The sequence below is a fragment of the Haliotis rufescens genome, unplaced genomic scaffold, assembly GCF_023055435.1.
Source record: "Haliotis rufescens isolate VD_foot unplaced genomic scaffold, xgHalRufe1.0.p SCAF_6, whole genome shotgun sequence".
Classification (NCBI taxonomy): Eukaryota; Metazoa; Mollusca; class Gastropoda; order Lepetellida; family Haliotidae; genus Haliotis; species Haliotis rufescens.
The window spans coordinates 6,612,521-6,626,548 of record NW_025964334.1 but is presented as its reverse complement, the minus strand read 5'-3'; positions in this window follow the sequence as shown (position 1 = coordinate 6,626,548).

Genomic DNA, 14,028 nt, shown 5'->3' with positions numbered 1-14,028 from the left:
AATCCATGCTTGTGGTAAGAGACGACTAACGGTATCTGGTGGTCAGGCTTGCTGATTTGGTTGATGCATGTCATGTGTTCCAATTGCGTGGATCGATGCTCATGACATCAATCACTGGATTGCCTGGTCCAGACTCGATTATTTACAGACAGACGTCAAAAAGCTGGATTATTGCTGAGTTAGCAAACAAACAAACAGAAACAAACAAGCATTAAATAAATCGGTCGTAGCCTTAAGTACCAGCAGATCAGTTCTGAAGGTACATTCATTATGACAACTGTTTTTATGAATCCTGGTTGTCCATCATCATGACACTTGCAAACAGGTGCTTGTGACAAGGGTTGACGGACCGCGTCCGTGGTCTAGTGGTAGAGCGTCCGCCCGGAGTGCGTAAGGTCCGTAGTTCGATCCCCGCCGCGTCATACCAAAAGACATTAAAAGATGGTACTTGTTGTTACCATGTTTAGCATTAAGGGGCCCTACCCGTTCGGCATTAAGGGTCTAAAACAAGAACTGGTCGGTATACTGTGTCTAGTGGTGTATTCATATATATATCGGCATCAGTCGGCATCAGTCCGGTCTAGTACAAGTAGCCACACATACACGTTGTTAAATACTCGCAATAAATCTTGGACGCGACGTTAAACCCCATTTCACCTCATCTCACAAAGGGTTGACAGCAAACCAAACGGAATAGGTCGCGATCTTCGCGTGCTGACGTCACGTGAGGCCGCCTTGACCTTGGACGGTCCTTTACCTCATTAGTTTTTCAACGTTTCTGTGTCAAGCTGCTTATAAACGAATGTCGACCTACAGCTTTGTTCATGCCAAGTATTTGCCACATTTCGCCTTAGGATAATCTACGAACCATGTAAACAAGAATTAGACCAGAGGTTCAGAATTATTTCAAATTGTGGTTGGATTAAGGATCGTGCGTTTTTAGCAAGTCGCGGGTAACTTGTTGCACGTGCAACCTTCACGTGATTTGCGCGTCAGTACCACAAGGAAACGTTCACAATTTAGCTATGGATAACTGTTCATGTCATTACCAAAATTATCATTTTACCAATACATTCGCGGTCGCTCGACAGTGATTGACTTTTTCAGGGGGTCTTAACTTCTGTTCAAGGTGTATATTTTCAAGCGTGAATTTCCATATAAAGGAACCTGTAAACAGACCATTCCAGGAACATTTAAAAAGAATATTTTATGATCTCCAACAGTTACTGTTTGTGATGACCAAGCATTTCCAAGGGGTAGTCGGATAGCCTAGTGGTTAAAGCGTTCGCTCGTCACGCCGAAGACCCGGGTTCGATTCCCGACATGGGTACAATGCATGAAGCCCATTTCTGGTGTCCCCCACCGTGATATTGCTGGAATATTGCAAAAAGCGGCGTAAAACCATACTCACTGACTCACTGCATTTCCAAAACCATGCTGGTCGAGCATACCAAAAGACGTTAAAAGAGGTTGCCCTTGGGGACAAAACAAGGTCTGGTCGGCTCGGAGTCAGGATACTGTGTCAGAGCAGGGTATCCATGTTAAACTGCGGCAGAGGGCTAGCACAAAAAGAGTCCCGAGTAGTACAATATGAGCTATATGTTCACGGACGCCACGTTAAACCCCTGCACACCTCATCTCACATTATAACATGTAGAGTCATATTGTGGGATATATGTTTTTGTCAAGATCACACCACGATTCATATTCTAAATACTCTTACGGTGGCACGGCTGGCCCAGTCGTCTAAGGCGCCGCGATTCGCTGTGCAGAGTTGCGTCCCTTGGGCACGCCAGGAACCTATGATTGTGGGTCCGAATCCCGGTTCGCCCCGATTATGTGTTTAGGTTTGTCAGCACCATACCCGTGCTCGTGGGTTTCACCGAAGTGGTAAACGTCCGAGATCTGCATCAATTCGGACTTTCCTCCCACATTAAGCTGACACGCCGTGATATAACTGGAATACTGTTAACAGCGGCGTTAAAGCCAACTCACTCACACACTCTTACAGGGTTTAATACAAATGAGGGGCGGTCGGGTAGCCTAGTGGTTAAAGCGTTCGCTCTTCACGCCGGAGACCCGGGTTCGATCCCGACATGGGTAAAATGGGTGAAGCCCATTTCTGGTGCCCCCCGCCGAGATTTTGCTGGAATATTGCTAAAAGCGGCGTAAAACCATACTCACTCACAAACACAAATGACATTTTGTGAAGGATAAAGCACGATTCCGAGGTTATGGTCGAGGAAGTAAGACCGAGGCAAGAGGGTATTGGTAATTATATCTTATTTCCTCGACCACAACCGAGGAGGAGTGCTTCATATTACTTATAAACCGTCTAAATGCAAGAAATAACAGCAAAAATAAGAAAACATTGAGATATCTTATAGCGAAACAATACAGTGTCGCGGTATAAAAGGAATATGATCAAAGCCTGCAAGAGAAGAAACAGGAGCAGCATAGACAAAACTAAGTTATGACATCTAAAACTAAACATTCTTACATAACCTGCCCCTGAGGCTCAGTGGGAGAACAGTGGATTACTCAACTTTACACGGTATATTAGGCTACAGGTTCGATTCCCGCCATTCATATTAAATAGGTTTCAATTTCTTGTCTTCAATTTTAGAACATTGGACGTTCAAAACACAAGTCCAAATTCCATCTGCTCCTCAAATCACCAGATCTTACTTGCAAAACGTTGAACCCCCAAAGAGATTATTACGAGATCAATCTCATTAAAATCAGATGTCAGATCTCGCTGCCTTGTTTAGCGATAGCGAGAACTAAGATCTGATTTCAATGAGATTGTTACGAGATACCAAGATATCTACAAATTAATAGACAAAAAAGGTTTATACCTTGCACCCAGGTATCCCCACACGGTGTTGAATTAAACGCTTCTTCACACCCCTCCTGGTTGTCTACCATACTCCGCTGTGGCCTTGCCAGGGGCGGTCGGGTAGCCGAGTGGTTAAAGCGTTTGCTCGTCACGCCGAAGACCCGGGATCGAATTCCGACATGGGTACAATGTGTGAAGCCCATTTCTGGTGTCCCCCGCCTTGATATTGCTGGAATTTTGCTAAAAGCGGCGTAAAACCAAACTCACTCACTCACTCACTCACTCACTGTGGCCTTGCCTTACTGATTAAAATGAGTGAGTGAGTGAGTTGGGTTTAACGCCGCTTTTAACAGTATTCCAGTTATATCGCGGCGTGTCAGCTTAATGTGGGAGGAAAGCCCGAAGTGATGCAGGTCCCAGACGTTTACCACTTCGGTGAAACCCACGAGCACGGGTATGGTGCTGACAAACCTAGAAACATAATCAGGGTACTGATTAAAGATTAGAGCCATTCAAGTCAGGAATGTGAATGTATTTTTTATGAAATCTTTCATACATGTATGTGATATATGAAGAAAGATCTGTCACTAGTTTCCATGGAAAAATAGTTACCTGCGGGTTCGGAGTGCGTTCCTGGGTGGAGCTCGGCTCTAAAATTGTTGACTAGCCGAGTTCCTAGCACTCTTCTTACTGCTCTTGTTAACGTTCATTCTTATAGATCGGTGATTTGGGGTTGCAAATGTCATCTGGGACTTAAATGTGGATGTCTAGTTGTTTGTTAGAAACTTTGAGTGTTGATTTCCTTGTTCTGTTTATTCTTGTGGTCCTGTCTAAGTGACCAGACATCTGCCGCTGTTGGTTGTGAATACTGCTTATCCAGGTGTGTTAGGACTTGGACCGGTTTGACCACAAGCCTTCCATTCTTGTTGTAGGGCGGTGGGGTAGCCTAGTGGTTAAAGCGTTCGCTCGTCACGCCAAAAACCCGGGTTCGTTTCCCGACATGGGTACAACGTGTGAAGCCAATTTCAAGTGTCCCCCGCCGTGATATTGCTGGAATATTATTAAAAGCGGCGTAAATCAATACTCACTCACTCCTGTTGTAACCGTGCTCGCCTTTCTCATGCTGTGTTGCAATGCCTGGTGTTTAATTGAATTGGCCGAGATTCCTACTTTAGACTTAGAAAAGTTATCTATTGTCTTCATTGCAAAATCTTTATCCTCTGTAACAACAATCCAGCAATCATCACCCCCACCCCCGCAAACATCAGTCTCGACCTGTTTGTCCCCCCCCCCCCCCCCCCCCTTTACCCGGTTTCCCCCGCCGTGATGTTGCTCGAATATGGCTAAAAGCGGCGTAAAACCATACTCACTCACTCATGCATAACCCATAGAATCGCTCGTATAGTGTTTGTGTATAATTGGCACAGGACTTGCGTAACGTATAATGTAACGGGCACATTGACCTGTATCATTTGGAAATTACACGAACAGTTAAAACAGATTGTAATCAATTGGAACAAACCAATAATAAGTAATGACCGATGATGGAAAATAAACCAAACTGGCTACAGGAGATTGTATGCACCCTCAAGATTGGTCCCTGACGTTAAACGTGGAATGATACCAATTAGAATCGCACATAAAATCTTTAAGCAACTTTAGAGCATCTTTGACGGCAATCAAGAAATACAACACCCCATTTAGCTCTTTGCCTCGTCTAGACGTTTGGTTTTAAAATCTATTTTGGAAACTGGGTTGGATCTAAGCTTTGGGCGATCGCTTGTCAAGTTCAAGGTCTGCCGCTTTTCCTCCCACATCAAGCTGCCATGCCGTGATATAACTCTCATCCTGTTCCTGGGCCCCGTTCTCGATAGCTATCGTAGCGCCACAACTGCCTTACGTCTATGTTAAAGTATAGGAATTACGATCATCTTAGTGCCACAACTGCCGTACGTCTATGTTAAAGTATAGGAATTACGATCATCTTAGTGCCACAACTGCCGTACGTCTATGTTAAAGTATAGGAGTTACGATCATCTTAGTGCCACAACTGTCATAAGTCTATGTTAAAGTATAGGAATTACGATCATCTTAGTGCCACAACTGTCGTACGTCTATGTTAAAGTATAGGAGTTACGATCATCTTAGTGCCACAACTGTCGTACGTCTATGTTAAAGTATAGGAATTACGATCATCTTAGTGCCACAACTGCCGTACGTCTATGTTAAAGTATAGGAATTACGATCATCTTAGTGCCACAACTGTCGTACGTCTATGTTAAAGTATAGGAATTACGATCATCTTAGTGCCACAACTGCCGTACGTCTATGTTAAAGTATAGGAATTACGATCATCTTAGTGCCACAACTGTCGTACGTCTATGTTAAAGTATAGGAATTACGATCATCTTAGTGTTACAACTGTCATAAGTCTATGTTAAAGTATAGGAATTACGATCATCTTAGTGCTACAACTGTCGTACGTCTATGTTAAAGTATAGGAGTTACGATCATCTTAGTGCCACAACTGCCGTACGTCTATGTTAAAGTATAGGAATTACGATCATCTTAGTGCTACCCCTGTCGTACGTCTATGTTAAAGTATAGGAGTTACGATCATCTTAGTGCTACAACTGTCATAAGTCTATGTTAAAGTATATGAGTTACGATCATCTTAGTGCTACAACTGTCATAAGTCTATGTTATAGTTTAGTAGTTACGATCATCTTAGTGCTATAACTGCCGTACGTCTATGTTAAAGTATAGGAAATACGATCATCTTAGTGCTACAACTGTCGCAAGTCTATGTTAAAATATAGGAGTTACGATCATCTTAGTGCTACAACTGTCGTACGTCTATATTAAAGTATATGAGTTACGATCATCTTAGTGCTACACCTGTCGTGCGTCTATGTTAAAGTATAGGAATTACGATCATCTTAGTGCTACAACTGTCGTACGTCTATGTTAAAGTATAGGAGTTACGATCATCTTAGTGATACAACTGTCGTACAAAATTTGCATCATGTCTGGAGCAGGTGCAAATGTAAATGTAAATTTGCACTGTGTGTATATGTTGAAATATGAACGTTTATAGCCCCATTCACATGGAAATTTACTCATGGAGTATATTTACTCATGTAAGCAAAAGTATATTTACATTTCGTTCACATGAAGTTTATGCAAGGCAGAAGTAAACATCATTTCATAAATAAATTGTGGACTTTTATCACTTGAGGCCATGTCGCTGTCGAAGATAGTCAAACAGAGGCGAAAGAGAGACTTTCCATACTTTCTTAGTATGGGATTAGTCTTAGGATTATGCCAGGAAAGAGAACTGTGGAAGAGAGAACGTTCTCAACACTGGTGGAACAATGTCGTCAAACGATCATTTGATAATAAACTGTGGATGGATAACTTTCGCATGACACGCGAAACATTTTATGAACATGTTATGTTCTTTGCAAGGAACTACAGTCGTATTTTCCTGATTATCAGTATCTTGGATTTAATATGCTTACGTAAGCAAATAGAGAATCTGTTCACATGACCAGAAAAACTCCAGGAGCATATATACTTATGAGTAAATATACTTTTACTAGACCTCATCAGGTGTAGCAAATATACTTTTACTCATGTCTCTTTACTCCTGGAGTATATTTACTCACGTAAGCAAATGCGTTCACATGCCACCATAAGTAAATTCACTTATGTAAGTATATATATTCACGTAAGTAAAAGTGTCCATGTGAATGGGGCTTAAGGCGCCGCGATTCGCTGTGGAGAGTTGCGTCCCTTTGGCACGCCAGAAACCTATGATTGTGGGTTCGAATCCCGGTTCACCCCGATTATGTTTCTAGGTTTTTCAGCACCATACCCGTGCTCGTGGGTTTCACCGAAGCGGTAAACGTCTCAGACCTGCATCACTTCGGGCTTTCCTCCCACGCCGCGAGATAACTGGAATACAGTTAAAAGCGGCGTTAAACCCAAATCACTCACTATTACTGTAGTATTACATTGTAAGGTTTTATAATATCCTTGGGATTATACCTAAAATTATAGGGTTTCAATATCAAAATCTGTGTTGAAAGTTTGTTTCCATGTAAACAACACAATTACGAGATTATCGTGATCGATAGCAAATTATCATCAAGAGAGTCGAGTTACAATGACCAAGTTCACACACTGTGGCGCGATGCCTCCTTTCCTCTGTGCGTGTGTATATCACTCACTCGTCTTTTAACATCGTAGTGGAAAATCGATATTCTTCTTTTATAACAAGCTGTTTTGGGAATCAAATGTGTAACTTTATACAAAGGCATATCAATCCTTTTGATCATAATGTCGTTCATCTATTAGCTTGAAGTTTGTTCACTCACAGTTTATCTGAAGCTGTCAAATAAAAGAAATCGTCGCATAGTACTCTCAGCAGTCTAGTTAAAAAAGGCGAAAATTGCCTTTTAGGCATAGCCTTATCTTAGACTACACTTAGCGATGTCTGTTGTTCAAACTAGTCTTTTATGTGCAATTAATTTTACATTATCATATAGACATATAATATTCCATGTCTCTACTTAATGTTATAGTCATGGGTAGACCAAGTGCCGTGCGCAACGTTCACTTTTCAGAACTTAAAAAAATTGCGTAAAAAATATCACGGTATAGGGAACCAGGGCCCACTTGCACAAAGCGATCTTAGCGCTAAGATGATCATAACTCCCATACTTTAACATTGGCTTACAAAAGTCTTAGCGCTAAGATCGCTTTGTGCAAGTGGGCCCTGGACATTACGCATGAGCACACACCGGTAGGTTCAGGTCGAGGTTCAGGGTTTTACGCTACGCAAAAATGTCGAGATTTGACACAGAAATAGAATATACAGCATTTATAAGCGTTACTTCATCCATCAATCATGACCACTGTCGACATGATCACTGATTCATTGCAGACTCATCTAAACGTACAGTACACTACACCATTTCATCACTTCACAGGACCCTCATATTGCCTTCAAGGGCCCTGAAAATGTATTATTGGTCCTCCCTGAACCCACACCTTTGTAAGTCAAGGTAAAGCGCTGAGGTTATAAACCGTCCCAATAGGACTGTGTATGTGTATGTTAACTCGGACAAGTTGGTTGGTTGGTTGGTTGTTTTGTTGTTTAACGCCGCACTCAGCAATATTCCAGCTATATGACGGCGGTCTGTAAATAATCGAGTCTGGACCAGACAATCCAGTGATTGATATCATGAGCATCGATCCACGCAATTGGGATCGATGACATGTATCAACCAAGTCAGCAAAAAAACCCAAAAAAAAACAGAAAACCCCCCCAAAAAAACCTAAGTCAGCGAGCCTGACCACCCGATCCCGTTAGTCGCCTCTTACGACAAGCATAGTCGCCTTTTACGGCAAGCATGGGTTGCTGAAGACCTATTCTACCCCGGATCTTCACGGGTCAACTCTGACAAGTACAGTAAGGATATGGTAAGACAAAACTCAGTATTCTAACAGCTGCCATTGTAACAATTTTGAAATTTTCGAAAGGAAACCAAACTGTTAACCAGGATCTATACACATCCTCTGAAAATTGATAAGGATATATATTGATATGTTCAGTAAATTGGGAAAAAGTCGAGATTTTCCGTTTCAAACAGATGACGGACGAAGACCCACAGCATAAGCTCTCAGACGATGTCAAGATGAGCCGAAACTTCGTTTCGTAAAACCTGTAGGACACGCCCACGCAATAATCTCAAATAACGCGTCGACGGGCAAGACTGACATATTTTTTTATCATTGCTATGTTATGTATATAGAATACTAAACGAGCTCCCTTGTAATACCAATTTTATGAAACGAGTGAATAGTTGTGGTATCTGACGAGCGAAAGGGAGTCAGATACCATAACTATTCACGAGTTTCATAAAATTGGTTTTACACGGGAGCGAGTTTAGTATTTTATTTATTACTGGCCATTTATAACGTTTTTAGAATTATACTGTTGAGTGTGAATAGGCTGACACCTACACGATCCACGGCATAATCCAATTGAGTTTAACACAGTACAGTAATACTTCAAACACGTCAAAAGTTGAAACGTGTGAATTTAATACCAGACAACAGTCCACCTTTGTAATTCCGGCGTCCGTTCCACAAAATTATCGTAGCGTTAAGGTTATCGCAACTCATATACTCTAACTTAGACTAACGACTGTCGTCGCGCTACCGTACGATCGCCTTGTGGAACGGGGCCTTGCACCACAAAGTTTACAATCACGTCACAATGCCCGATGACGTAATTTGTGGAATTTTGTTGCAAGATCCTTTAGGCGAAACAATGCCATGTGACGTCAACCTAGCAACAAGGTTGCTGGGGTCATCGAGTGTGCATAAGCTCCTCTCAGTGATCTATCATCTCCACACGCAATGTCGTTGAATAAGCCAAGGGATGTTGAGAGCTTTCAAAATTTGTTCGTGAAACGTGTTCCGAGAGTACATAAGCACGCGTTTTGGTATTACGCAATGTGTAATACAGCTGCATGTTTATTAAACGGGTGATCTCTTCACGGGCAAGTAATAAACTAGGTTATTTCAGGCTGTCAATTCAGTCAGAAAACTTACATTCGGGCGAGATATAGCACCAGTGTTATGAGACAACGGATATTTGTGACACAGTGAGAAGGCGTTGACATGTTAATAGACTTCTGTTTCCCCCTCGGATGATGGTACTGATAATACCGGATGCATTATCAAAGTGATCATCCCTTTTTAGTCTGACTTTATTACTCCCTATTCTCGGTGACGGAACGAACACCTATAAAACCATCCCACAGACTTCATTGCGTGCTCACGAAGCGCGTTAAAACAGTCAAATATGAGAATGCTTGTCACTTAACTTAAATTGATGTGTTAAAATCGCATGGCAACGTTTGCTAACGAGCAACTTTATGTTTGTTCTAAATACATTTGATCAAGATAATGAAAGAGGTTCGTAGCTGACCTTCACATGTAATGGATAAATGGGTCAGCGGCAACATTTTCATCGCTTTGATAATTATGACAGTGAGTACATTTAGAGAGGAAGATTGATATCTCGACTTGTATGCCATTTTCAGAATCGAATTTGATCGAATTCGCAAACAATAATTTTGTAATACATGTATAGGACTTTTATTAAAAATTGAAAGGAATCGTGTTTCCATTGGTGATTTGTTTTACATCAGATGTTCAGAAAAAAATAATTATTTATTTGTTTTTACTTTAAATCATGTGTCTCTGTATTGATTGATAGTTCTTCTCTTTTGTGTAGGTGTTCAACCTGTAACATAATCTTTCGCTTATGTTATTCTATTTCTATTTCAATGATTTGGATCTCATATCATGGATTGTAACTGTCAAGGTATAGCATTGGATTCTGTCTCGCTAGATGCTTTCCTTGGTTTAACCATGTAACTATCTTGGTGTTTCTATAATCATTATAGCTTGACGTATTAGGAAAACCCGAAGTGATGCAGCATTTGGACGTTTACTTCTTTACGAGTGTTTGTTTGTTTGTTTGTTTGTTTATTTGTTGTTTAACGCCACACTCAGCAATATTCCAACTATATGACTGCGGTCTGTAAATAATGGAGTCTGGACCAGACAATCCAGTGATTGACATCATGAACATCGATCCTAGTAATTGGGATACGATGACATGCATCAACCAAGTCAGCGAGCTTGACCACCCGATCCCCTTAGTCGCCTCTTACGGCAAGCATGGTCGCCGTTAATAACGGCAAGCATGGGTTGCTGAAGACCTATTCTATCCCGGATCTTCACGGGTCGTGTATTGCAGGTACTGCTACTCTACATCCCAAAGGCCCATCCTTCCTTGTATATTGGCTTCCACCAGATGACTCAACTGGTGTTAAATGAGCGAGATACTTTGTCATGTGCTTCAACTTCCTCTCTCCCCTCAACCCTGGCTGTGCTTACATTCTGACACCAGCAGCGTTAGATGCCTAGGACCTATGTTTAGGTAATGTGAGTGAGATCCTCCAGTCAAGTATCATGTGAACTGAAACATGTGTATCATTTTGACGATTTAGCAAATATCTGCTAGCCAGCTGTCATCTTTCATCAATCGAATTTGTGATATCAATAAATTAACTATTGATATAATCATTTATAGATTCCCTTAATACTTGGACAGAATACTCATGTAACGTCAGGGGGCATGGGTGGCCCAGTCGTCTAAGGCGCAAGCTATGATTGTTGGTTGGAATCCCAGTTCGCCCTGATCATGTTTCTAGGTTTGTCAGCACCATACCCGTGCTCGTGGGTTTCACCGAAGTGGTAAACGTCTGAGACCTGCATCCCTTCGGATTTACCTCCCACATTAAGCTGACACACCGCGATATAACTGTAATACTGTTAAAAGCGGCGTTAAACCCAGCTCACTCACTCACGTTAACCAATGCAAGGCGAAACCGATGTTTTATACGACAGTACATCCATGTCTCGATCATCTATAATACATGAGGCTAAGAGGCCAATTATCTGACCGAGACTCAATTATTTACAGACCGCCGTGACATGGCAGGAATTGTAGTATTTTCTGACGCCCGTGAGCTTGGATTCAACACCAAATCAAAATGCCTCTACTGAATGCGAGTTCGGTATAGATCCAAATTCAGAATCGCGGTCTTGTACGATCGAAACCCGGTATATCTAATCGAACCAGGAGACTGTTATAAATTATTTTCATCCTGGAAAAATTGATCTAATGTGTATTAAGACACATTTCAGTGTACATATGCCACACTACCTTTAGGGCATCGGGACGGCATTTATTAATTAATATTTTTAATAAATGGAACGTCTTGATGAGAAACACAATATAACTTTTGCCGTCAGCGTATTCATTTCTATAGTACTGAACCAATGATCATTATACTATACGTATCATTTCCTGGGAGATGGTTCGGGGAAGGGGGATATATTTATGAGAAGTTGGGTTTCACCTTACATGTTCCTACAGTTAATGTGGGAGGCAAGCAGACACCACCTTGTCATCACTACTTGATGTCTTCTGAATTTGAAATATACACAAAGAAAAAAGTTAAGCACAACCTAATATATTTCATTATTGTTTGGTCCCAATATTTGTAACAGCCTTGAAAGATATAATGCAGCATGCTACCCTCGAGTATCTTTAAAAGCAGTATAACCAGACGTTAAAATTGCTTTCTTAAGCTCGGTTTTAAACAGTTATTCCATCACATTGTGTGACCATGGCACGAAGGCGATTATCAAACGTCAAAAGATGGCAAATAATCGGCATGCATAACGCAGGAATGTCTTGTAATGCCATTGGTCGGAATTTGGGGTATCATCACACTGTCGTAAGCCGTTTAGTCGAGAAACATGCACAGACCGGTGATGTACAGGACTGTTCCAGATCCGTCAGACCTCCCGTGACGACACATCACGAAGACAGGGAGCTTCTTCGTCTCGTACGCCGAGAACCCTTTTTAACAAGTACTCGTCTGAAACTGCTGTGGTTGCCCCATCGTCGTTTAAGCACCAGAACCGCCAGGAACCGGCTGAAAGCAGCAGGCCTGAGGGCTGGATGAGTCATAAAGCGTCCCTTGTTGAGAGATCACCACAAAGCTGCTCGTTTAGCATGGTGTATTGCGCGACTGAACGGGAATCTGAGAACTTGGAGACGGATCCATTGGTCAGACGAAAGTCGCTTTCTGCTCAAGAAAAAATTATAAAAGACAATTTATATCTAGAATCTCATATTTCATCTCTCATAAACAGCCAGTGATGTTCTCTATTAATATTTAGATTCTGCATCCGTTATCCTCCTATAACCCTGGGAAGATGCATTGAAACAAGTTATAATATTTGTGAAAGAAACGACATTGAAAAGGAATCGGCCTAATCATTTCATGTTTCCGCATTTGAGACCGAAAGATTCGAACATCTCTCAGCCTAAGGTTACAAAATTCCAAATATATTTAAAATTCAAATAATTTCCACACAAGTCAAGTGGGAATCTTAAGAAAACAAGCAAACATGTGGAAATTTACTTTTTATCCAAGCCATTAACACACAGAGCGTTCTGCTAGTTATGTGGTCTCACAGGGATTACATATGTGGGCATATTGAACATCTATATATGAATGTACACTATGTTATGCATATGATATCCAAGTACCCCAGGAACAAGTGACCGCCACCTGCTGGCGACTAGGGGTAGAGCGTCAGCCCTGAGAGCTGAAGGTCCCGAGTTCGATCCCCGGCCGCACTGTGGTTTGTGGTTGTTTGTTTGTTTGTTTGTTTGTTGTTTAACGCCTCACTCAGAAATATTCCAGCTATGTGACGGCGGTCTGTAAATAAAAGAGTCTGGACCAGACAATCATGTGATTGATATCATGAACATTGATCCACGTAAATGGGATACGATGACACGCATCAACCAAGTCAGCGAGCCTGACCACCCGATCCTGCAAGTCGCCTCTTACGACAAGCATACTCACCTTTTACGGCAAGCATGGGAAGCCGAAGACCTGTTCAACCCCGGATCTTCAGGGTATGGTATCTCAGTGAGCTAGCACTATAAATCGGTATGCACACACACGCTTGCACGTGTGCATGCATGACGCTATATAAGTGCAATAATCCTCAACCAAGGGACCCAGTTGTCTGAGGCGCTACAATTCGCTGTGTGGAGTTGTTTTTCTTGGGCGTGCCAGAAACCTATGTTCGTGAGTTCGTCTTCCTGTTAGCCCTGTTTACTTTTCGAGGTTTGTCTGCACCCTAACCCTTTTCCATATACATGGTAAACATGGAAGTCTTGCATCACACACTTGATATTACTGAAGGGGGCACGGGTGGCCCAGTCGTCTAAGGCCCCGCAATTCGCTGTGCAGAGTTGCGTCCCTTGGGCACGCCAGAAAAATATGATTATGGGTTCGAATCCCGGTTCGCCCCGATTATGTTTCTAGGTTTGTAAGCACCATACCCGTGCTTATGGATTTCACTGAAGTGGTAAACGTCTAAGACCTGCATCTCTTGGGGCTTTACTCCAACATTAAACTGACACGCTGTGATATGACTGGAATATTGTTAAAAGCGGCGTTAAACCCTACTCACTTATTGAAAAGATAACAGAGAATTTGGAGCGTATGATTGCT